This window comes from Euprymna scolopes, chromosome 19 (genome assembly GCF_053919585.1).
Source record: "Euprymna scolopes isolate OS-2025 chromosome 19, ASM5391958v1, whole genome shotgun sequence".
Lineage (NCBI taxonomy): Eukaryota > Metazoa > Mollusca > Cephalopoda > Sepiida > Sepiolidae > Euprymna > Euprymna scolopes.
The window spans coordinates 77,219,593-77,243,118 of NC_136500.1; the positions used below are offsets into that span (position 1 = coordinate 77,219,593).

The 23,526-nt window shown below is 33.7% G+C and overlaps 1 protein-coding gene and 1 pseudogene across 7 annotated transcripts in view; both read right to left on the reverse strand.

Annotated features, from left to right (window-relative positions):
- The window catches only part of LOC145239767 (uncharacterized), a 759,337-nt gene that overhangs the window by 724,890 nt on the left and 10,921 nt on the right, over positions 1-23,526 (reverse strand). The gene's annotated exons all lie outside the window — the stretch shown is intronic.
- On the reverse strand, positions 5,244-5,361 carry LOC145240401 (5S ribosomal RNA; annotated as a pseudogene).

Below are 23,526 nucleotides of genomic sequence, written 5' to 3' on the forward strand. Positions count from 1 at the left end.
AAAAAAAATAAATAAAAACTTGAAATAAAAACTAAAAGTAAAATAGAAAAGGATGAGCATTTGGATGTCAGCCATCGGACAAAAAAAAAAGACAATAATAGAAACTGGCTGTAAGAGAAAGTGCCAAAATCTGCATAATTTTTTTTTTTTTTTCCAGCAGCAAAAGGTCATCGTGTGCAGTCTTTTAAGGAAACACTTATTTCTTTATGTTTCTTATAATCAATAGAAGAGGAATGACGAATGGATAAAAACTTCCGTCTCAAATCAAAAGGCTTCTCACAGAGCAAGGATTTCGTTGAAACATCTGTACTTCCCATGTGCTTACATTTACTTTTTTATTTTGTTTACATTTAGAGTGCAAACATAGGTCGAAATTTTAGCACTGTAAGCAAAACGAAAAACTATAAATACAGTGGAGGTGGCCATGTTTCGATTTTTAGACCACGAGGAAGGAAGAAAAGCTATTTAACATGGGGAGAAAAGTATAGCGCTTTAGACTAAGTTATCTCCAAGTGGCGACCCCCCTTCCTTTCTTGCGATCTAAAAATTCAAACATGGCTACCTTTGGCTGATTGTCATGAAAAATTGTTTTTCCGCTGTAAAGAGAAACTACTTGATCAAATTAAGCGAAATTCCATGAACAAAGCTTCTTTCTTAGAACTAAACGCCTGTGGAACTCTTTTCTGTTTGTCTGTTTTCCAGCTAACTACAATTTGGTTGTCTTCAAGTCCAGCATAAACAAATTCTTGATGAACCGCCTCATTAAATAATCCAATTTACCAAATTTCTACTACTAACGATTACTATGAAATTATTCCATTGACTACTGCAGACTCAATAACCTTTATCCTCGAGTGGCCTCCGGGCCTTGATAAGTGACGACCTCTATGTAAAAAAAAACAAAAAACATAAGATATATTCATAAATTTAGTATGGAGCACTATTGGATTGGATAAGACTTTATTACCGAGTAATGAATTCAAATTCTTGGAGGTTCTCAATAAAGACAAGTCGTGAGGTATTTCACGAACGGAAAGATGGAATCAAACTTAGAGCAAATGGTAATGGGTCGATAGAAAAATGGTCCAACAGACTCAATGCAGAGCTATTAAACCCGAGATAGTGGTATGGGACAAGAAGCAACCTTAAAATTTAGTGTCCCCCAATGATTCTAGTTTAAACAGAACTGAGATGGAAAAAATAACGAAATACCAGGATCTTATGTACGACATGAAAAGAAACTGGAATCTTAGGAAGATATCCATCATTCCCGTAATTAGAGGAGCAACCGGACTCATGAAAAAAACAAAAAAATTTTTTTAATATCTGGTAAATGTACTCAGTGAACCAAGTGCTAGAGAGACACAACTGCACTTAGAGAAACGGTTATAATTTTAAAAGATCTCTCGATAGGAATTCATGAGAGAGGGTGGATGTCTGGCATCCGATGGAATACCCCATCCCCAACAAGAAAAAAATAGATTAAAATAAAAAAAGCAAAAAAAAAAAAAAAACAGAAAAATAAAGTGACCCATGAAACACGAGAAATAAAGAAAAAATAGAAGATTTGTAATTATTAAATAATCTCTCCTTGAAGAAAAAAAAAAAAAGTGAACATTATTTTATGAAACCACTTTTTTCTTCTTTAAGACATGTTTTTTTATCGTTTATTACTTTACTTTTCTTATCAGAAAAGGATAATTTTTTTTTTTTAATTTCACCCTAAAGTAAATAGGGATCTCTGAAAGATACTGACTCCCCCCCCCCGATTAAAACAACCATATGTCAGTAAGTCGCACTCATAACCATAGCAGTTGGTAAATATGGAAACCAACTTTTTTTTTTCTTTTTTTTTTTTTTTGCACTTATCTTGTGAGACTATCCTATATTTGGGGAAGGGGGTAGTTTATAAAGAAAGATTGTGTTTGCGTGTACACATTAAAGAAATAAGAAACAGGGGATGGGGGTGGGGAAAAAAGCAGGTTGCTGGTTCTGCAAAAACGTTTGCTTCCTATACATGGAACGATAGACCACGTGATGACAAACCAGTCCCCGATTGGTCGATTCGACTATGGTAAACGTGAGACTGTTTCAACCAATTATAAAAGACGATGTAAACATGAACGGTGCTGCAGGTTTTGTGAGGGTGCATAGTTGCAATGCATCTAGACAACAGGCCTGTGATTGGAAAACGCTGATTGCGATCCACTTGAGATTCTACAAAAGTTATGTCTATTCAAGATAGTGGACACCTATGATCAGTCATTTGTTTTGTCCATATATTAACAACTGATAAATCTCAAGTGATCTTGCAGTGTGATTGAACTAATAATAATATATATATATATATATATATATATATATATATATATATATATATATATATATATATTCCGACAAAACAGGCAGCAGTAGTCGGTTTAGTTTCTGTTTGATCTAAGGCAGATGGATCCTTACAGGTAGCTTGTTCAGTTGGAAGAAATGTTTGTTCAGATTGTAAACGATCCAACTTCTCAACGTAAAGAATTGTTAGTTGTGTTTTTTTTTTCAGGATGAGGGGTGGGGCGAGAAACATCCTTGATTCTAGTCAAGATTGACTTCTGATTCCTGCTCCACACACATGCAGAACAATGGTGACAAGATATGGTTCCTTCTGATTTATGATTATTCCCACATTAAAAACCGACCTCCTCTAAATTTGCCCTTGTGAGAAAGCAAATTCACGAGAACACGCACCCATACAATCTGTTAGATATAATAAAATATCCGACATAAGCTGAATAAAAATTATGCCCTCTTACAAAGATTCAAATCAAAGTATTATGCTATTAAACATTATGTCTAGAATTCTTATTCCAATGTTGATCAAAATTCATTATATGCTTTGATTCCTGAAAAATGTCTAAGGTTTGAGAGATCTTACGTAAGAAACAGAAACTCAGGAAAGTTGTTCTTAATTGATGTATTCTATGGACCGCATTCAATGCAAATCTGACAAATTTGAATTTTCAAATTTGAATATGTCCTAAAATCTGAAGTACTCAAAAGAGATTGAAATTTAAGGAATATTTATTAATTGCTGTTTAATACCTATTTAATATGGCGTAATAATGTTGACACACTGAGTCCTATTAGATCACTAAAGTTAAGCAACACTGAGCACAGTCAGTACAAGATGGGTGGCTATTTAGAAATACTAGGTACTGTATATCATCTACTCTAACCAGGATATACATGCTGACTGGGGAGAAGATACATGTGAATTTGTATATTCCCATAAACTTCCACTTTCATTGAAAGGTGGAATGTGAGACATTGCGCGAATATTTCAAAATAAGTGGTATTGCAGAGTATTCAATTCCATTTATTGTTAAAATTTTACAAAACAAAAATCAGAGGTATCTGAACTTTCATAAAAGACTTCAATTATTTTACCCTCTTTGCATAAAACTAAATATAGCCCACATTACGAACCCTCATGCTTAGCAGCTCCATCCCAAAATTCCTGTACACACAAATATCAAATATATAGAAATAAATGTACATACCTAACTTTAGAGATATTTGATTTTTTTTTTTTTTTTTTTTTTTAAATATGTGGAGAATTTTTTTTCTGTATCGTTTGGATTATCTGAACTACCGTTCTCATATGTAGTGTTATTTTCTCAACATTTCAGCCGATGTAACGTCCGACCTTATTCAGGTGTATTTGTCTCATTTTGGAATTTCGCTATCAAACTGGAATCTTTACAGATTTTTGAATAAAACGTTTTATTTCAACCATGGGGGTAGCATGCTCTCATCCTATCAGCCATGACTGGGTAGAAGTCTCAAGTAATTCACAATTGTCTTCTGAATATCGCTCGCATTGAGAATGAACTTTCAATCTCTATAAAAGTTTCACTTAGAACTGAATTTACCTAGCACCTTATCCGTTACGTCACAAGTCCTTGCATAAAATTCTAATATAGATTTTGAAAGCCTTAAAACTATCCTTGTTTTCAGATGCACAATCTTTACCAATCATTATTATAAATTACTACTTGCACATGCAGATTCCTCAAGTTCGACAAGATACATCTGAAGGAGGTCGGAGGTTACATCACCTGAAACGTAATGAACGTAACACTGAAGATGAGAACTGTAGGTCGAATAATGGCAAACATCTAAAAAATTAAGCACTTTTTTTCTTTTACTAATATTCAATTAAAACAAATTTCGTCGAATCCAAGAGTACAGAAAGGTCATGTGCATACTATTCCTGTTGACTTGATATTTTTGTCAGTAATTATCAATGGTTTAGCATTGGAGTAAAAAATATGAAAATATTGGTTTTTCTGGCTTTAAACAAAAATAAAACAAGCCGAGCATGCGGGGTCCCCCTCCACGAATGAAAAATTTACTTTCACCATGACTAATGTTTGTGCAGAATTTTTAAAAAGTCCAAAGCGTGGTTATTGGAAACAAATGAACGGATGGACAAAAATCCCTCTGTCGGGGGACCAACAGTCGAATGGAATCAAAAGGGACATCTGAATAACAATGATTGCCGACAAGAGATTGCGTGCATGTCTGATCACTACTAAACACGTCATAACAGGTTACAATGAAGGGCAGATGAGATGAGAAGTGGTGTAATGAGGAGAAGGAGTAAAAGAGGGTGGTATTAAATACAAGACTCATTATCGGAAGGTTGCAAGTTCGATCCCTGTACAGTGCAGTATTTGTTACTGCTCTTTTTTCCAACTCTGACAAACTCATAATACTGGTGCTTCCTTGACATAAATACCTGCAACTAACCCAACCAGCAGCAAAATACCACACCTTTACTGTAGAGGTCCCCACCCCCAATTCCATAGAACCTTCTACTCTGAAAGATTCTTCTAATGGACTGCTACACTTTGGAATTTGATTCCTGTATCCTGTTTCCGGCTGTCCCACCATGCTGAAATTTAAGTGTATTGTGTATCTTATTGCTCAACTCCTACTTTAAGTGCCCTAATAAACATGGTCTCTAATTTACAGCAGCTGCTTATATCGCTGGTAATTTGTCTTGTTGTGGTCAATTAAAGCATCTGTTCAGTCTCTAAAGACAATGGATACCCTCCTGTAAGGGTGGTTGCACATGGAATCGTGAGGTAAAGGTTTCACAATACCAACCACACCTCTCCTAAGCACTACTTGAGTCTAGTGGCAAGGAGAAGTCCAGGATGACTAGAAACAATGCCGATATAAACAGAAAGCACATACAGCACCTGAAATTCCCAAATCGTTACCCATTTTAGTACTGACCAGGCTCAACATTGCTTAACTTTGGTGATCTAATGGGAACCAGTGCTTCAACATGATTACATCGTGTGTATGTGTGTGTGTGTGTGTGTGTGTTTGGGCTGAATACAAGTATAAAAATAAATAAGAGATGCGTGATGCCATTGTTTGAAAGTAAATAACATTTATTGAGGTATAAAAATGTTGCCTTTTTGTTCAATGCTTGAGGAAATAAACTTCTATTATAGAAAAGGAACTTTGTGTGTCTGAGTTTGTTCCCTATGGACTCCAAAACAAATGGGTCGATTTTTATGAAATTTCACACGAAGGTAATTTGTGTCTGGCAGTGTTCTAACATAGGTTTTGTATTGGAATGTCTTCGATAAGTATCGATAATCAATAATCAAAATAATCCGTTGAAAGAGTGAACAGGCGATCTTGACCAAAGTTAACACCTTACACAGCTTGACATCACAAGTGCAAGCAAGAAGTTTTATTATCACACAAGCCAAACAACCTGACATAAAATCAACAATAGATCCTTTGATATGACAGACATTTTCGAAACGAATGTTTCTATTTAGAACACAACTGAAGTACGATACTTGACTTTTGTATTTTAAACTTTATTTGAAACCATTATATATAAAAAATAATTTTATAAAATCAACAGTAGGCTCTCTACAGTGCAATGTAGACTGAAATGTATTGTAGACTAAGTCACTGCAAAGAGGTATGCAAAGTTTTTTACCGGTGCAAGGCGATAGGTGCCCAGCTAGAGTAGACAATCAATTCGATTGATAAATGATCAATATTACCGATTTCGATGACAATAAAAATATGGGTGTGTAAAACATTTGTTGATCATCATTAGGGCTATGACAATAAATCATTCTTATTGCTTTAACTCTCGAGTATATATCCGACACAGTTAATCAATCGAGAATCACATCACTATATAAAAACATTAACTGATATATACTCGAGAGTCAAAATAATGAAAAGAATATTCTCTTGTTATAGCCATAATCATCATTTAATCCTGGGCAACGTCGGGTGTCCCTCCTAGTAATATATACAAATAATATATATAAATAAATGTAACCTATCATTTTTGATAGAATCGCTACACTAGTATCCGAATGATACAGATGAATTGTTGTTTTTGTTTTGTTTTTTCATTCAGCCTTTTTCTGAAGTATCAACATGTAATACCGATTAAGTCTCGGGCATCAACTTCTTTGAGGTGAGGAGGATAATTTTTCATTTTTTATTCATAGTCACCCCCAAACAAGGCACATTGCCACTGGGATTCAAGGGGCTACTATTAGAGACTATGCCTACAGAGACACTAAGTAAGGAGTTGAGCAGCGAGGAGTCTGTTCACATTACACTTAAATAAGTGCATGTTAGTACAGTTAGGAAAGCAGAATTGAAATTCCAAAGTTTAGCAATTCTAGAGAGGAAACTATAAGAGTAGAATGTTTTTCAGCATCAAGGGATCTCTACAGTGAAGGGGTGGAATTTTGCTGCATTCTTGGGTTAATCGGGGGAGGGGGTATTTATATCGATGTGATACAAGTGGTATGAGCATGTCAGCATATTCCATTAAAAAGTACTTGTAAAACAATTACAGGGATGCAATATTATGGCAGTGGAACAGCTAGTTTTACAGTGTGGGATCTATTAGATTGAAGATTCCTTTTTTTTGAACCTTGTCCAATAGAGAGAGAGAGAGCGAAAGAGAGACATGTGGTTGATGCATCGGCCCATATGTAGTACAGGGTTCGTACAGATTTTCAATGCTCATTTTTAACACAAATCCACCGAATAAATGTCACCATATCTATTCAGAGGATTGCTGTCAATATTTAAAAAAAAATTTTTTGCAGTTTTTGACCGATTCTCAGGACTCACAAGAACTTATTGTAATCGATTATGTCTCTCAGAGTATAGATGCAGCACTCTCCTTAGATAGTAACGCTCAAATACATGTTTGATGACTAATATCCACTATAGAAATTAGCTTGATTTCTCAGGTTGCATAGATGCAGCTGGACGCTCTATTTTTAGCGTCTCTATAGTCCATTTCCTCACACAGACAGTACTGTTCCCAACCTGCCTCCCAGATCATGAACACCAGCAGGCTTAACTTTTAAACAGATTCCTTACCACAGTACCCGAAGATTGTGTGACTAATGGCCACAGTCTACTTGGAAACGCAGACCACCTACTGGTATCAGTTGACATCACACTTAAATTCCAATCCCCAACTGAAGAGTCATTGCTCACAACAAAGTACTATGAAAGGGCTGATTGGGAAGCCATCAGATAACACATCAGAGAGGCCCCATGGACCAATATCTTCTCTCTTCCTGCTGAGCAGTAAGCCAACGAGACAACTGAATGGTGGAAAGCAGGCATTGAAGCACATGTTCCCCACACAGAAGTATTATAGCAAGCCCCACTCACTCCCATGGCTCACTACAAATAGTGCAGGTGTCATTGCACAATGACTGCATGCATTCCAGCGGTTCCTACGTCAGAGGGCAAAAATTTGTAGATGCTAGAAATCATTGTAAGAGAGAAATAGTGACAGCCAAAAGAAAGCATGCTGAAATAACTAGGGAACATATAGAATCACAAAAAATAGGAACTCGTGAAGACCTATAATAACGTAGTGAATGAAGGGAAATCAGTAATTCCTCTACTATCCAATAACTAGAAGGTCGCATGCACAGGAAGCCGGAACTGCTTGCCTAATTCCACCTTAGAGCTAACAAACAATTCTCTCCCAAATTTCCTTGAAGCCACACCAGATGATGTAAAAAAAAAAAAAAAAAATCACCCCTTCTCATATCTACAATATAATAAAAAAAACTTAGACACCTCCAAAGCATGCGAGTCTGATCTCATCCCTGTTATACTGAGCTAATAAATGTTTTGCTGAATCTTGCTTCCCTAATAGCTGGAAGATGACCTCTGTGGTACCAGTGTACAAGAATTCTGGTTAAAGGACTGACCCTCTCAATTATTGCCATATCAGTCTCCTTCCGCTTTTAGCTAAAATCTTTCACTAATCCACCACCTTGCAAAAGCAAATCTCTGACAAATAGTATAGATTTAGGCAATGTCATTCTAATACAGATATTTTAACAGTCATAACTGAACGCATATACTATGTACTGGATAAGGTTGGCAAAGCCAGGGCTGTAGTCCTTCATATATCCAAGGCCTTTCACAAAGTCTGGCACGAAGGGCTGCTAATAAAAATTAAATTGTACGGTATATCTGGACGAATACTAAATATAATTAGATCCTTCTTAGACAATAGGACCATCCAGGTTGTCATTGATGGACGTACATCCAAACAGCATAACATTAATGCAAAAGTGCCTCAGGAATTGATCCTTAGACCACTATTATTCCTGATATTCATAAACGACCTCCTTGATAATATTATGTCCGAGATGGGTATATTTGCTGATGATACAATGCTCTTTAACATGTACTCAAGAAGAACAGATGTACATGAATCTAAAACAATGACAGTATTGTTAGAAAATGACCCCCAAAGCATAGTGGAATGGGGCCGCAAATGGATGGTAACATTTAATGCTAGTAAGACTAAGCTGCTCTCCTTTAACAATTACAAGGTACCTTTCCAGCCACCGATATCCATAACAAATAACATGCTACCTGAGAATTCTTCCTTCAAACTTCTCAGCCTAACATTTGCGAGCAATATAAACTGGAACAAATACATTCAGGACATTGCGAGGGCTGCTGCAAAGAAGGTAGGTTCCTTCTATTGAGTTAGAAAACTACTCACACCTGAGAGTATCTTGTACCTCTACAAGGCCACCATTCACTCGCGCATGGAGTATTGTTACCACATCTGGGCTGGTGCATCTACCACTAGCCTCTTCTTGGATAGGGTCCAGAAAAGTTTACAATTTAATAGGTTCCCCTTTGTCAACTAAGCTCCAACCCCTGTCCCATCGCTGCAATGTGGCATCGATGTCTGTTTTACAAATAGTTTAATGAAATGTGCTCTGATGAACTCGCTGCACTTGTGCCCCTTGACATACATATCCCCCAACAAACCTGCTTAACAAAATCTCATCCCTTCACTATTGAGGTCCATAAATGCCAAAAAGGTTTCTGGCTCTAATAGTTACTTCCTTCAAACAGCTAGACTTCGGAATTTCCTCCCTGCTACCTGCTTCCCTGACTGTACTGATATGCAGAAGTTTAAATGTAATGTAAACCAACATCTTGTTAATCTTTCCTAGGCATGGTCCCATATAGTAGCTCCTTACGTCCAAGTGGTGATATGCTTTGTAAAGAGTGAACGCAAGTAAAAAAATAAAATAAATAAATAATAAAAACCCCATGGCGCCATGTTTGTTTTTGTTTCAACTTAAGTGCTGAGTACAATTTGTGTTTTGCATTTAAAAAACACTTTAAAATCAGTTAAAACACAAAAAATCTTATCCAGGTAGGTAGAAGAGTAACTTACCTTGCATTTGGTAACATTTATTTGTTATATTTCTTTCTTTTTCATACCTTGGTCCATTGTAAAACAAACTCTCCTATCTGTTATACCACGGGTCCTTAGAGTTTAACAGAAAGATTTCAGAGATCGACAAAATACACCTGAAGAAGGTCGAAGGTTACATTGGCAGAAACAGTGTGAGAATGACACTCAAGATAAGAACAGTAGTCTGAATAATCCAAATACAAAATCTATCGATTTTCTTTTTAATTTGGCACACTAAATACAAGAGTAATAGGGAGGTGATGGTGGTTAAATGGTTAACGATGAGGACTGACAACCTGGAGGTGTAAAGTTCGAACCCAGTTTATTCTACAGAACATAAATGTTGGTAACCTTCAATTTTTTCCCATAGATACTCAATGTCTTTTTAAAAAGAATTCTAACTAGAAAGATATCGGAGAAACGAATGCCAACAACAATCATAAGATTCATACAAAATGGATCAACAGCTTAGTTTCAGCACGTTAAAATTATAACGGTTGATAAATACGCCTGCATTTGGTATAATTTTTGGGTTCTCTGTTATAATAGCGAAATTCGAACTATTGGATTTCCAGTACAACCAATATCTACTAAATTGTCATGTCACAGTAATAAATTTTAAAAAATTACGAAAAATGACGAGGTAGCAAATTAATTAATGAAACCAGTTTGCAACGATAATCAACAAAAATTAAGTTTTGGCAAATCGGCTAAAGATTTTAAGTTTTAAGAAAATATTTATCTCCCTTGTTAAGATTCAAACTCTCCGGTTTCTTTATTGCAAAACTCAATTGCTATTATAACGAATAAGAACCAAATACAAAGACCCTCAACCCCCTCCTACCTGGCCAATTTTCTTAGAGCTTCATGCCAAAGTTTGTTGTTAGTTATTTTATGCATCCATAACTGAAATGTATTTTAACTTAACGAGCAATAAACTAAATATATAACGAAGAAAAAACAATTTTTGATTACCATTTCTTAACTGTTAACTATTTTGTAATTTTCCAAGTTTAGTTTCTAACTTCATGGCGTTTCTTGCTACTAGACGAGTACTCCATCCACATCTCAGAACCAGAATCCTTGGTGGCGCTTCCGACTTCGCACGGAATGGCGAAACAAAAGTTCTAGTTCGTTTCGAATTCTCGCAGGCGCATCGAAACGCTTTCTTTTTACGCCATGTGTTAAGAAATGGAATTACGTAAATAAAACAAAAACAAAATAAAAAAAACAATAATCGATTCAAATATTTTGAGACAGTAAAGGTGACTATTAATTAACAATACATTAAAAGATAAACATAAGTGCGATGCGTTAATTAAATACTAGAGATTTTCGTTTTTCTTTTTTTACATTTAATTGTTACTTTCGCCAAACAAAAGCATTTATGTCCTACATAGCGTTTTTGTTTTTATTTTTTAATGGCAGGGGTGGGTGGAGGACAAAGTTCAGATTGAATTACATAAAAAAAGACCAACTTTGATTCTGGATCATTGCCAATAACCTTATTACCTACTCAAGTAATAGTATCTTTATTCACTTTTTAAGCAGTTCTACCAGCAAAACTGTTTCGTGCCTACTATTTTACTGTTATGTAATTCGGTTTTATTTGTTGTAATGTTGTATTAAAGAATGTGATAGTGGGGGTTGAGCCAGATTTAAGACTAAAGCGAACTGACCTTTTAAAACTAACGGCTGGATTTTTTTTTCTAAAGAGACTACAGTACTAAACCGGATTAATCTGTTTTTTTTAAATCTTCACCACCACCCTCCTTCAAAATCAACGTGCAATATTTGTTCTTTCTCAGGAGACCATCGTTTCAGGATTCACCTTTGAAAGAAAATGTCTCTCAGCATTACCAACAATTTATTTTACTTACCAAGTTTTATATAAAAAATCAAAATAAAATAAAAACATTTAAAACAGCAAGTTATGGCAAGTTTCGTCGAATACGTGAAACGCCAAAATAGAAGCTAGACTTAAAAACATAGTCGTCATCTTTATAAACTCGAGAAAACGAAGGATAAATTCAGTTCACAATTTTCTAGTTAAAGAACGGATTATGAAAGGGTTATCGTTCTTCTTCAGCTAGCTTTTTTCTCGAATTATTGGCGACTATATTTTTTGTCTAAGTTCCGTTACGGATTTTCACGTGTACAATAAAACAAGGATATAATACTTGTTTATTGTTATATAAACATGCTCACATCCCGCTGCTACAAATAGTCACTTGTTTCAATCAAACAACAGATATCATCAGGCAGCGACTTGACTATTCAAAAGTTCAATGAATAATCTTTTTGAATAGTCAAGTCGCTGCCTGATGATATCTGTTGTTTGATTGAAACAAGTGACTATTTGTAGCAGCGGGATGTGAGCATGTTTATAAAACAATAAACAAGTATTATCAGCTCTTTTTATTGAGCACTATCTAACAACCTCGTTGAATTCATTAGTCCATTACTTTTGAATATAAAAAACCCGAGTATATATATATATATATATATATATATATATATATATATATATATATATATATATATATATAGAGAGAGAGAGAGAGAGAGAGAGAGAGATAAATTAGAAAAGCAATTCATCCAAGGCATGAAAATTGTTAAACAAAATGTTTTTACTATAGGCTTTAAAAATAAAGGTACAAGATTCAATTTGAAATTTATTTATCTTCAAAGTGGACTCCTATAAATTTTACAAAGTAAGGTATAAAAATTTAATTTAAATTGAATCAAAAAATTACCTTGGATTTATTTTATGTAATGTACATTCTGTTACACTTTTAAAAAAATCATTGAAAATTTTATATCTATATCAATAATTGCTAGATGAAAGAGAATGTTTTTAAATTGCAACAAAATGTACATTACATAAAATAAATCCAAGGTAATTTTTTGATTCAATTTAAATTAAAGTTTTATAAGTTTTCATTTCGATTATAGCTGAATGAACTTATATATATATATATATCTCATCCACATACAGTACTGTTTCATTGTATCACAACTCATCAACGGCTAGACTAGCATTTTTCCCTAGCCGGAGATTGAACCTACAACCATCGAGTTTCTTCATAAGTTTTGGTTTCGATTCAAGCTGATACACCCAAGTCATATAGATATATTTTTTTATTTTTAAAATCACAACTTTACAATATATAAGAATCGATTGAAAATTAACTCAATAATAGTATATACGAAATCTGCATGAATTAAAATATCATTTAAGTGTCTTTTACGACCAGGCTACGCCGGGGGAGGGGGCTCCATGCTAACTTAGATAAATATTCTTGCAGTTTTAACAAAAGAGCTACAATAATATCAGGGCGTTTCCATTTACGCTAAACATCCACAGAATGCCAACATCAATATATTACATATGAATGAGTTCCCTGTGGAATTTCCACGGGTCCTGCTAGTTTACAATAATTCCATAAAGATTAAAACAAAACTACGTTAATAAAATTCGTGATATTTTCAAAACAATTGGGTTCATTGAAATTGTGTGTATAGGGTAGATGATATTCATTACAATCAAGTGTATTTTTGCGCATGTCCAAAATCTACCCACTTTACTTAGAACCGATATTTACGACAAACTAAAACGCTTATATCTCACTAAATATCAATATTAATCCCTAACGCAAGTACGTCACAAATGAGTCAGTAAACCTAACTAAATTATTTTTTTACTCATTTCCTAAATGCATTTCATTTAAAATAATTTATGTCGCCGATAGTAATGACTATTTTTCATTACCAAAATAAATCTAAGTTCAAACTCTGCCCTAAAAATATAGTTAATTTATATCGTTATTACAGTAATTGTTTAAGTATTAATGTAAGAAAAAAGAATGGCATTCAACAACCCGTGACACACTTGAACTTGACAGATTTCAAGTATCAAACAAAATATTTATTAACTAGTTATCCCAGCCTGATAGTGCCCGGGTAGAGATATGTTGTAGAGTGAAAACAATTTAAAATGTTTCCATCTATGTAATTTTTTTTTTAAATTCATTTTTTAGTTCTGTAAAAAATGTGAATTTCATTGATCAAATGTTTTGGATCAATAGTAAATTAACTAAAATTATATTCGGCGAACATGAACAAGAATCACCCCCCCCCCCAATATATTAGTGCCCAATCAATAATAATCCAGTGAAATAAAAATAAATAAAATAAACGAAAGCCGTTCTTAACATAGGGAGGTTGGGGTTGTTTATTCCAAAAGCCGTTCGGGGGGGATTCTCGTTCAGGTCCGCCCAATATAGTTCCATGTGCATTTATCGAAGTTACGTATAGTTGAGACATATCTTCTCCGATAATTTTATTAATACAAATATTATTATTTGGAAATAGATTTGTTTGTTTTAAAAAACAAAATTTATAGCTACCAACATTTTCATTAATGTTTTTTTTCGCTTTCTGCTAAATTTTTCAGGATGCCCACATGCAATTAATTAAAAAGTAGAATCCCATTGGGAGGAGGGGGCGGGCGGAATGTATTAATCTACACATTTACCTTAAATTCCATGTAAATAAATGGATGCTAAAAAAATATTAAATACGAAAGAAACTGCGAATTCTGAAAAAAACAAAAAACAAAAAAAAACGTATTATTTGAATTCATAGAATTATTGTTCTCATTTTGAATGGCATTTTCACAACATTTCGGTCGATGTAACCTCCGACTTTCTTCAGGTGTGTCTTATCGAACTCAGAAATATTTCTGTTGAACTTTCAGATCCTTACAGAATTTGGAACAGGACGCTTTAATTAATCCACGGGGGTGGCATGTTCTCCTTCCGTCAGCTATGACTAGGTGCAAGTCCTTAGTAATTCACGATTATATTTTGAATGCCGTCCGCACTAGCAGTGTCAGAAACCGATTTTAATGCGTGAAAACAAATGGAATAATTCGACCTCCTATTTTTACAAGCTTATAACTACTTGAAAAATGTAATTCAAACCCTAATTTTTGTTTTCAATTAAAGGAGCAAATACCAATTTAAAAAAAAAATAACAGGTTTAATAGCAAATTATGCAATATTTGTTTTGTTTTTTTTAAACGCCTTCTTTTAAAAAAACATTTGAAGAAAATTAACGAAATTTTACTTCCTTCGAGTATAAAAAATCGATATAAATTCCAAAATATGATTTACATATATAAAAAAAAACAATTCAATGTGTAGTTCCATTCTTCATTGTTAAGAATTTATCCATATTTATATTTTAAATAAAAGAATTTTTTAAACGACTATTTGAAAAACGTGCGATCATGGAAGCATTTTTCGAAAAACCGGAAACAATCTTTCTCCTTGTTTTAAACTACGGGTGAACAAAAGGGTATAAAAACCACACGTTCGCGTTAGGCGTGTAGCCTTGTACCTGGAGAAATGTGTTCCCACAGTTTAAAAATAGCCAAATTTTACTCATAAGATTATTCCTCAAAAAAAAAAAAAAAAAAAACACTCTAGGAATTTTTTTTTTCTTTTCTCAAAGAAATACATAAATTTTTGATTTATTATATTTTCATTCTTTTTTATCGAGTGAATTTTTTTTTTTTTTTTAATATCTAAAAAAAAAAAAAAAAAAAAAATATTCAATGAAATAGAAAAAAATTGTTGGTATCGTCCATTACTTACTGGACAATATAAGCAGAACATAGGCTTCCAATTTAAAAAAAAGGGGGGGGGTCACACTTTGGACTTTACAGGTAAATTTCCAAAAAACACTTTTTTTGTTTTAATTTACAATATATTATTTATTGATCTTTTATCTTCAATTTGTGATATATAAAACTTTGGTACATAAATTAATCATTACAATTTTAATAGACATTTCAAAATGGGGGGAGGGTGAATTTAAAAAAAAATACGTTTGTCTAAAATATTATATTCGGTTTATTGGAAAAAGCCTAAAATTTCACATTGACCTTGAAAATATCGTAAAAATTTAACCAATAGAAAAATTTTGATAAATTTTTAAAGTTTAAAAATTGAAAATAAATTGGTGCTAGTGCAGAGAGTACTGCCGCGCTATTTTTTAAATCGTATTTCCAAGTTTAATTAAAATTTTATTATATGCTTTTTTAATTCAATTGTAAGGTTGAAGTATAGAATAGGTACAAAACACCCTTCCCTCTCCATGTTAAGAATGGCTTTTTAAATAATAACGTTATTATTTACGTCCGGATCACTCTCTGCACTAGTACCAAAAAATTAACTCGTAAAATTCAATTGATTTCATTACGTAAAAAAAATAAAAAATAAAAAAAAATGGCTCCATGAAGGCACTTTGTAAACACTGCATTTTTTTAAAAATAATATTTCTATTATTTTTTAAACAACTTTAATAGTTTATTTTGGAAGTATATTCCATAAAGAAAATAAACAATCCACTTAAGAGAAATTACGAGTTTTATATTTTATTCGCAGTTTCGTGTTAGGGTGTCAAAAATTCCAAAAATTCTAATACACCTAGGTCCACACTGAGGATTGAACCTTCAACCTCCAGAAGAGTACAACTTTACAATTGAATGTACTAAGTACTTTATCCACTACGCCATTGGTCCTTGTGTTGATTAAATGAAAGAGCTCCGTTCGAAATTTCGTGCAGCTACTAATAATGAAGACTATAAATGACTTTCTAATAATTCAGAGAAGCTCATAATAAATATAATATAATAAACCTACTGTTGCAAATATAAATAATGTGAAGTAAAGTACGACTATATGTGGTTACGTGTATGTTTGCCCGGGGATGAAATTGAAAACAATACTCTATTCTAAGATCAGGAAACCTTTTTAGAGTAAAATTGGTTCTTATCCAGAATTCAAACTTTATATATAATTTTTAAAAACACCGAAAAATCTTTGTCACAGAACGAAAATGTCATATTCCAAAATTCACGTGAAATAATCAAGTATTTTTTAACGTATATATAGAAAATCATTTCCTTTTTTTTTTTTTTTTTTTACGATTTTTAGTGATTTTAATAGTAAATTACTGGTTTTGATCTCGGTAGTTCGAATTGAATCGTACCCCTTTACTTAAAACATCGTAGATCAAAACTAGAACAGTAACACTCATAAAATTTGATTTTTTTTAGTTAAAAAAAAAGAAAAGAAAAAAAAGATCAATTTATGTAATATTTAGAGTATGACATTTTCATTTGATGACGAGTACGTACATTTTCCCCGGTGTGTGTGTGTGTGTGTGTGTGTGTGTGTGTGTGTGTACGGTTGAATTCTGGACAAACACAAAAATTTTAAATGGTAACATGAAGATCCAGAGCTAAGTGCAAAAGTGTCCCTACCAAACCTGCCCAAGCACTTCTTTTTTTTTTTAGTAGACCAAAATGCACTTCTATTGCACTGACTTTCTAAAAGAACACATGACCTTGTGTCTGACCACCTGAGGAGGGAGTAAATGATACAAAGGGATTCGCATCCAGGGCTGATGCCTTCTCGTTACGAATAAAAGCATTTCTATTCTCTCGCGCTCGTCCTCAAGAAAATAAATCGAAAGAAAAAGCAGGAAAATATTGCCATTCACAACAGCTTAACGGTAACGCGTATTTTTAATTTATGAGTAGCTGTTGGAAGAGGGAAGGGGGTAATCAACAGATGTGGAGTTTGGATTAAGAATAAATAGTGCAAAAAAAGAAAAATGGTCACATTTCGGCTATGAAATCGGATAGCTCATTTGCACACTAAAATACTGTTGAAGGTTTCGGGATTTTTTTTAGATGAGGATTGATTATTCGTATTATTTGGATTTTTCGAACTACTGTTCTCGAATTATTTTCACGAAATTTCAGTCGATGTAATCTCCAACCTTCTTCCTTCAGGTATATCGTGTCAAACTCTGGAATCTGCACAAAATTTTGGGACAGAAGCCTTTATTTAATCCATGGAGATATCATGCTTTCGTTTCCTCAGCCATGACTATGTAGAAGTTTTAAGTCACTCGAAATCGTATTCATAGCACAGGTGGCATAGTGGACAAAATAGTAGTGGTAAAATTCACTTGTAAAGTTATTCTTCTGAGGGCTGAAGGTTCAATCCCCAGTGTGGGCAACACTTAAAATTCAATTGCGAATTACTGTGATGGCTAACAGAATGAGAACATGCTACCCCGTAGATTAAATAATGAGTTCGGTTCGAAATTCTGTGCAGATTCCAGAGTTCGCTAGCAAGATTCCAGAGTTCGACAAGGTACTCCTTATCGGAGGTTACATCGTCTGAAACGTTGTGAGAATATCACTCAAGATGATAACAGTAGTCGAAATATAATACAAAGAATGTCGAAAGCAGCATTTCACTCCAGTTGTTGAACTTCGTCTTCAACAAATCGTTTTAGAGTAAGTTTAATTTTTAATAAAAAAAAAAAACAAAAAAAAAAAACAAACCCAGATGGTGTAAAATTAGTAAACAAATAATATCTGAACAATTTAGATTTGGTTAGCTTTTCAGGACGAGGATACAGATTTAATTTCAGGAAAAGGGGCCATACTGTTCGATTTTTCGGTACTTGTACAGTTTAATCAAGACATTAAAAAATAAAAATATCGAATATATACACACACACACACACACACACACACACACACAATGTACGTATCCGTTTTGGACTGAAGATCTCCGGGGGAAAAAAATTCCACTTAATTTGATAGAGTAGTTTGTTTATTTTACAGCGAAAAAAAACACGTTTTGTATGACAGCACGCTGAAGGTAGCCATGCTTGGATTTTTAGAGCACGCTATGGGGAGATAACTCGGTTTAAAGCGCCGACACTCCCTCCCCATCTTATATACTAGCTATTCTTCCTAAAAATCGAAACATGACTGCCATTTGCTCGGTATCATAAATTGTCTTTGGTTTTGTTCTTTTTTCTTTTTGCTGTAAAAAAAAAAAAAAAAAAAAAAAGACTCCTGGATCAAATTAAGTGAATTTTTTTCAGAAAACTTCATAACGGATACGTACAATATAACTTTTTTTTCCGATATTTTCATTTTTTAATGCTGTGATTAAACTGTGCAAGCACCGATTTTTTTTTTAATTTGTATAGTTCAGGTTATATTGAAGCGGTTAACTTCCAATACTGCTGCCAAATATTATCGATTAGTTGTACCTGATTTTCCAAATCGGCACAAGGCAAATAAATCCACCGTATTAATTTGATTTCTTTAATTCAGATTTCATTTGTTAGTTTTACAGATTTTTTTTCAAATATTAAGAAATAATAAAATCAGTGGTAAATTGTTACTTTCTTTTCACCTTAACAATCATCTTTAAAATGACAAAGGTTTTCAGGTATGCTGAAAACGAATATCGCATTTAAATTTTGGGGCAAATAATTTTCCGGGTATTAAACTACTTGTTTGCGCCAAAATGCGATATTCGTTTTCAGCATACTCGAAAACCTAAAAATCGGCATTTTTATGATCTGGTTTGAATGTCTTTGTGCCACCCCTCTATGTCTACCACGTTTCCATCCAACGTTAAGCAAAGTTAAAATTCTTCACAAGGACCATCCTCTTCGTTTCTTTCAGAGTATGCACGTTCGTTATGCTGAGCCTGTCCATTGGAGAAAGGGTGGTAAGGAGACATAAATACATGTCAAACCCTATTCGTCTCTAAAAGCCTTTTTGAATTCATCACTCGAGAAACAAGGACCATTGTCACTCACAACCTGCAGAGCTAAACTATGTGTTGCAGAGATTCTTCTGAAGTTATAAATGGAGGCTGAAGCAGTGGATGCCTTTGTTATACAAACTTCCATTCATTTGGAGTAGGCATCCATCATAATTTAAAAAAAAAAAAAATGTGTCCAAAAACTGAACCAGCATAGTTTTTGTGAATCCTTTCCTAGAAAGGACTTGGATACTCACAACAATTTAAAAAAAAAGAAAAAGAAAAAGTGTTTTGTTGGGTTGTTTCTGATTTAGCACACATCTTTCACACCCCTTGGTAGTCCTTTCAGTGCTAGTGCACTTATTGATCTGTGCTATTTTTAAAATAGTATTTTCTAGTTTAAAGTTTTATGACATGCTTTTATTAAATTGCAAGGTTAAAGTAGTGAATAAGTACAAAACACTCTCCCCATGGTAAGGATGGCTTTCTAAATAACATTATTTCAGCACAGATCAATAAGTACACTAGTACCGTCCGTTCAATATATCAATCCAATTTTGGTAACCACATTTACCTTCTAACTGATTTTTTTCATTCTCACAGTGACTACATGAGTCTAATATAGTTGGTGTAGTACTTTTTCCCTTCAACTTAAAAAGCAATAAAAATCCTAATTCCAACTGACACCATTCTTATCATACATTGTGAATTTGTATACCAAACTCAAGATCGGATCCTTTCTAGTCTCTCTTACAGTTCCACTAAGTTCCTCATATATTTCATTAGTGGACAGAGATGTATTCTTCCTGAGCCTCCAGTGAAAGATGACTCATACATTCCGTATTACTATTGAGAGATTCAACTTCATATTCTACCTTGTAATTTATAGGCAGTCATGGACACGGTCCAACGTTGGACTCTGGCGGCTGCCATAGCCAGAATTGGTTTGTTCTCTGCAAATAGATCTAACGACGGTTTATGATCAATAAACATCATAAAGATGTTTACAAACAAATACTGATGCAACCTTTTCCCCTATAAAAGCAAGATTAGTTCTTTGTTCAACAAGTGCATCATTCTGTTCAGCACCAGAGTGTTCAGGAAATGTAACATACCATCTTTTCACTGCCAGCTTCCATTCTATGAGCCAGCACAGCTCCTCGAACCTAAAGAAAAGCATCCACGTACACAAATTTGAATTTGGACAGATCAAAAGGAGTCAGAAGGGCCGCTGCACATCGAATTTTTGTTGTCGCTTCAAAGGCTTTCCATCGGTAGACTTCTAACTTCCTAACTGCATATTTCTTTATTAGATGGTTCAAGTCATATAGACAAATTTGGTAAATGGCTATGATCATTCATTGCCCGAAGATTAAGCTTTATAGTTTTTGACACTTCTAGATGTTGGGGCTCTTGTTATCAGACATTTTATCTGGCAGGGCATTAGAAGTCGGTCTAACATGTCTCTGCAACAACTCAACTAACTCGGACTTTTTTCTGTTCAGGACGAATATCAGCTAAACCTCTCAACACCATGTAATGTTTTGTTCCAATAACCGATAAGAAAATAGACTTTCTTAGCTTCATTATCAATATCATTAACATCAATATCATTAAAAAAAAAAAAAATAAATAAAATAAAAATTTACACATTCAAAGTAAATTCCATATTTAGACTCCACATTTGTAAAGTGCCCATCAGCTACATTTTTTTTCTAACACTGCAATGGCAAACCTCTAAACATCTATTCAGCGTTTTTTCTTTTAATCTTGATAATCTTCAGCTCATTGGTGTTATACTGCCATATCACTTTCCCTGCCTTCTACCTCATCGCCATTTATTATGTCTTAGTTCAAACAGAAACACAAAAACCATTAGCAGTTTGTTGCTGTCCCATTTATTAAAACAAACAAAAAAAATAAATAAAATAAAAACGCCTCCAAGGCATGATAAAAACTTGTATACAGAGACCGTAATTTCACCTTGTTCTTTGTTTCAAGGATGATAATTAGCGTCCTTGACACTCACACACACACACACACACACACACACACACACACACACAAAACAGCGTTACATGATAAACAACTGATGATCCCTAAAATAATATTAGGACTAGTGTGAATTCTTGAAAGCAAACTAATTGCAAAAGATTAATTGACCTACTATTAAAATAGTTTTAATAAAAGACTTGGGATTAAATTTTTTTTTTTTTTTTTGTAATAGTTTTTTAAGGTTAGCCGTTTCCCCACATGCACACAATGAATCAATGTTTTTGTTTTTTTTTTTGGGGGGGGGGTTGAATTTGTAACTGAACTTTTTTTCTTATTAACCTACAAATACTACTCTGAAGATTGTCTAGTATTGAAAAAAAAAAAAAAAAAAAAATGGTTCATTGTATGGCTTAAAATAAACACTGCCTTGAAACAGCTGTAAATGTTTTTGATTGTTCTTTATTTGAAACTAGCAGTTCAGCCCGGCTTTGCGCTAGCCACAAGTACTGTTCATAATTTTATTTATATTTATATATATATATATATATATATATATATATATATATATATATATATATATATATATATACAAGCAAAATTACCCGTCGTTGACTGGGTTCAAAAACAGCCTACAGAAAATGGACTCTGATTTATGAAAACATGATAGGTTATGAAAAAGAAGGGTTGTAAAGAGATAGCTTCGAATTTGGGTGTATCAAAACCAAAGCAAAATATGATGAAGGTAAAAATAAAATAGATAAACGCCATAATTTATTATATCATACCTGTTCACGCTGAAACAATTGTCACAATATTCTGTGGATCTATATAAAAAAAAACCTTGTTAAACTTTGTGACATATTTCCATTCTTTGGAGGTCAGGTGCGAACGAACACCCCATAATTTTATTATACCATATTTCTTCAAACTTAAACATAATTATCAAAGTATACTTACGCAGATAGATATGAAAAGTCTTTACTAAAGTTTGAGCCTATTTCCATTCTATCGAGGCCAGGCGTGAACGCAGACCCCACAATTTTATTATACCTATTTAAGTTAAAACATACTTATCAAAGTATTATTATGTACATCTATATCAAAAACACTTGTAAACTTTTTTCTTTTTTTTTTTTAATTTTTAAATTTTTTATTTCCATACTTTGTGGACCAGGCGCGTACACAGACCCCACAATTTTAATGAATCATCATTATGCCAGATCAAACATACCCATTCCTGTGTCTCGATACATCTATCATTATAGGTGATCAGTTTTCTATAATAGTCAATCATATAGGAGCCTATTCGTGACCAGACACACACACACAGACGTTCAGCTTTATATTATAGATTAGCGGGGGTACCCGGCGTTGCCCGAGTGTTTGTTTCCGGGACGGGGGGGGGAGTTTTAAAAAATGTTATGGTAGGTAAGTAGGAAGGATCAAACCCGGAGTCATGAGTAAAAGTAGGAAAATAAAGTGTGAAAAAAAAAAAAAAAAAAAAAACATCTGCAACGTTAACAGTTCGGCCACCAAGAAAAGTCCATTCCAGTTGTTTAGGAAAAAAAAAAAAAAAAAAAAAAAAAAAACGACTACGGTAGGTCGGCGCGAACGTGAAAATATAATGTGAATTGTCCAGCACGCTAACCACTACGCCACAGAGCACTGCAGCTTAGTTTAGTGATTTTAAATAACTTCACATGAAAGAACTACGAAGCCAAACCGGTGTTCTCTTCTCAACTGTTCCTTGTGAACGATCCCCAAACGGTGTTAAGTGGTGGCAGGGGGAGGAGGAATTTATTAGAGAGAAAATATTTTACCACTTCCATTGATCTTAACCGATTTTGGCCGTGACTTCTCAGCAGAAAAAGTATAGAAATCTAAGATTATCGAGAAATTTGAGAAATAATAAGCCTATAACACACCTCAGATATTGTTCTGCCGTTTGTGCATATTATGTTTGCATGAAATATCTTGATTTTTAATCCTATTAATGTCAAAATCAGACGGGGGAAAAAATGAGTTCATTTTATTTATATAGAGAAGAGAAGAGAAGATTAATATATA